The 3,857-nt window shown below is 55.0% G+C and overlaps 1 long non-coding RNA gene across 1 annotated transcript; it reads right to left on the bottom strand.

Moving 5' to 3' along the window:
• Nucleotides 1-219: 219 nt before the first annotated feature.
• Nucleotides 220-2,091, bottom strand: LOC140190120 (uncharacterized). The gene is made up of 2 exons (XR_011883538.1): nt 1,689-2,091; nt 220-271 (listed from the first exon to the last, which is right to left on the bottom strand). It is a non-coding gene; the product is annotated as an uncharacterized lncRNA (long non-coding RNA).
• Nucleotides 2,092-3,857: the final 1,766 nt, after the last annotated feature.

Here is a 3,857-nt window from a genome sequence, read left to right as displayed (position 1 = left end):
CTGCACGCTGGAAACACTGTACATCAGGAAGACTGTACTTCAGTAAGACTGTACACTGTGACACTGTACTCCGGTAACACTGTACACTAGTAACTCTATATACTGGTCACACACCACCATTGGTTGGACAGTGGAGAGCTCTCCTGATCTGTGTATCACCTGGTCCAGTTCAATTTCCATTGCCCAGTGATTCCCACCCACTGATGCCCCATTACTCACCCCCAGATCCGACAGAGAGCCCGAGGTATACGACCTCTCTCTTGGGACAAAACTGTAATTGGGATAGACATCTATTGTTACACGGGAAATGTGTTTAAAACCCACAGGAAATGCGCACAGTGAAAATATGTCCAAACATTGCAGGGCACACTCCCACTGTTCACACTCCCAATGGGACCCACTCCTTCCTATTCACTCCCACCGTCCACACTCCCAATGGGACCCCACCCCTTCCCATTCACTCCCTCTGTCCACACTCCCAATGGGACCCCACCCCTTCCCATTCACTCCCTCTGTCCACACTCCCAATGGGATCCCACCGCTTCCCATTCACTCCCAATGGGGCTCACACCGCACCCCATTCAACCCCACGATCCACACTCCCAATGGGACCCCACCCTTTCTCCTTCACTCCCAATGGGACCCCACCCCTTCCCATTCACTCTCACCGTCTGCTCTACTGATGGGACCTTCACCCCTGGGCCGGAGTCTCTCTGGGATCTGCACTGCCTGCAGTTTGATGCAACAGAAAGCCCCTCCCCATCCGAGCTGCCTGTACCTTCAGCGATCATCACCCCCACCCCCCACTTTCCTCCACCCTCCCTCAGTACCACCCCCTCCTTCTACCCTTCCTCCCCTCCTCACTACCAGCTCTTCCTCCTCCTCCTCCTCTCCCTCACTCCCCACCATCCTAACTTCTTCCTGCCTTCCTCTTAGAAACACAGAAAACCTACAGCACAAATCAGGCCCTTTGGCCCACAATGCTGTGCTGAACATGTACCTACTTTAGAAATTACCTTGGGTTACCCATAGCCCTCTATTTCTCTAAGCTCCATGTACCCGTCCAGGAGCCTCTTAAAAGACCCTATCGTATCCACCTCCACCACCATTGCCGGCAGCCCATTCCACGCACTCACCACTCTCTGAGTAAAAAAACTGACCCCTGACATCTCCTCTGTACCTACTTCCAAGCACCTTAAAACTGTGCCCTCTCGTGCTAACCATTTTAGCCCTGGGAAAAGCCTCTGACTATCCACATGATCAATGCCTCTCAAAATCTATTAAAAACACCTCTATTAGGTCACCTCTTTTCATCTTCTCCCTCATTACCCCTCTTCCACCCCCACCCGCGCCTCGCTCACCACCTGGTGCCCTCCCTGCCCCTGCACCACCTTCCTCATCTCAGTTTTGATGGGCCATCCGTTTAGTCAGACACTCTGGCCCTCTGGTCCTAGACTCTCACCACTACTTCAAACATCAAGTGATGGAAGGCTTTCTGCTACCAGCTCCCTCCCTCGCTCCCTCAGAACCAACCTCCTCCCTGCCTCCCTCCCTCAACCCCTTCCTGGGCCAGGAGGAAATGCGCTTCCTGTCGGCATCCTCTCTCCCTGCTTCCCCCCATCCTGGACGGAGAGTTGGAGGGCTTCCTGCCCCTGGCTCCCTCCTCCCTGGCACCGCCCCCCTCCTACCTGGGCTCTCCCTCGTCGCCATCCTTGCCCTCCAGAAATTCCTCGGCGATGGTGTCCATGGTTGAGTGGAGCCTCTCACCGATGCATGTTACAGTGGACGAGATGAGGGAGCCGAGATTCCGGCTGAGCGCCGGCGCTGAGCCTTCCGTGCCGGAAGCCGCGGTGGTGGTGGGGGGGGAGCAGGGGTGTGCAGAAGCTGCTGGGCCCCCACCCCTCCCCTGCAGAGCGCCCTCCTTCAGCAGCGCCTGTCCTCACCACTTCCTCTCACCAAACTCCCGGCTGCTGCAGAACTTCCTGCCCGCGGCTGACGGCCAAGGAAGGTCGGCTGTGTGCCGGACCCGGGCAGAGAAGGGGCCAGGGGCCGGGGTGTTGGAGCACCCACAGACAGCCGACTGTTCCCCTTCCCCACCCCCCCCCACCCCCGTGTCAACGCAGGTAACCCGGGTAATACTCAGGGTGACGTAGGATGGGGTGGATAGACAGGAGGAACTGACTCTGTGTGTTTGTGTGTGTGTGTGTGTGTGTGTGTGTGTGTGTGTGTGTGTGTGTGTGTGTGTGTGTGTGTCTGTGTGTGCAAGTGTGGATGCATGGCATGCATTTGTGTGTGTGTGTGTGTGTGCGTGCAAGCATGGCATGCATTTGTGTGTGTGTCCGTGCAAGTGTGGATGCATGGTATGCATTTGTGTGCATGTGTGTGTGTGTTTGACTAGTGTATTATGGTGGAGCTCATCACCAACGGCCTACGGGGAGGCGGGGACGAGCTCGAGGTGTGGTGCCAGGAAATCACCTCTTCCTCAATGTCAGTTTGACAAAAGAAATGGTTACCAACCTGAGGAGAGCTCTCACCCCTCTCTACATTGGCGGCAGAGCAGTGGAAACCACGAGCAGTTTCAAACTGGGAGTGCACATCTCTCACTGCCTCTCAAAATTTCAATGTTCAAAGTATATTTATTATCAAAGTGTGTATACATTATACAACCTTGAGGTTTGTCTCCTTGCAGGCAGCCACTAAACAAAGAAACACAAAAGAACCCATTTGAATCAAGACCCAATGTGCGTAAACTGGTGCAAACAGTCCGCCTCTGAATGGAAGTTCCTGAAAGTGAGCCCACGGACACAAAGTCAGTTCATTGCCGCGACCAGTCCAGGAGCCCATCAGTTGCTGGCCACGGCCTCAGCTTAGCACAGAGGCGAGTAGACCTCGTGGATCAAGAATCTGAACACTGGCCCGTCCCTCGCCTCCGGCCCTGACACCCTGGTCTTTCCAGTCTGCCCTGGCACATAATCAGCTCGTTCCTTGCTCTCGGGGCTGGATCCTCACAATCCCAAAACACATCCTACATGGTCAGGAAAGCTCACCATTGCCTCTACGTTCTGAGGAGGCTGGAGGGAGCCTGACTTCCTGTGTCAATACTCGCATCATTCTACAAAGCTGCAGTAGAGAGCATCCGGACATGGTGCACCGCTGTGTGGTACGGGAACTGCACCGAGATGGGCTAAAACTGCCAAATACATTATCAGCACCACCCGTCCCGCCATCAAGGACATATACACAGAAAGTTTCCGGAAAGGGGCCTGTAACATCATAAAGGATCCCACCCACCCTGCTCATGGACTGTTTGTCCCACTCCCATCAGGGAGGAGGCTACTTAGCATCCACACCAGGACCACCAGACTAACACACAGTTACTTTCCCCAAGGAGTAAGGCTGATCAATACTTCCACCCGCTGGCTTTATGAGCAGCATCTGAAGCGTGAGCACAGTTCGCTCAGCTTCGCCGACTCAGTGCATAGGGCATCAATTTAAGTCTGGTGTTTTGAGCAGCGATCAGGATTGACTGGCAAGAACAAATTAAGGTAAGGCAGGGTCAAGCTGAGCGATCATTGTTGGAGCGGGCAGTGTTGGAGCGGCCATTGTTGGAGCGGCCAGTGTTGGAGCGGCCAGTGTTGGCGCAGGCAGTGTTGGAGCGGGCAGTGTCGGAGCGGGCAGTGTCGGCGCGGCCAGTGTCGGCGCGGCCAGTGTCGGCGCGGCCAGTGTCGGAGCGGCCAGTGTTGGCGCGGACAGTGTTGGAGCGGAGATTCTGAGGCTTTAGCTCTTGGAGGCTTCAGCGAGGAGAGGCTTGAGTGAGAGAAGGCAAAAAAACTGCAGGTAAATTAAAAAAAAAAGTT

Source organism: Mobula birostris, chromosome 29 (genome assembly GCF_030028105.1).
Source record: "Mobula birostris isolate sMobBir1 chromosome 29, sMobBir1.hap1, whole genome shotgun sequence".
Taxonomy (NCBI): domain Eukaryota; kingdom Metazoa; phylum Chordata; class Chondrichthyes; order Myliobatiformes; family Myliobatidae; genus Mobula; species Mobula birostris.
The sequence above is the reverse complement of the archived record's forward strand: the minus strand, read 5'-3'. Positions and strand labels throughout refer to the sequence as shown.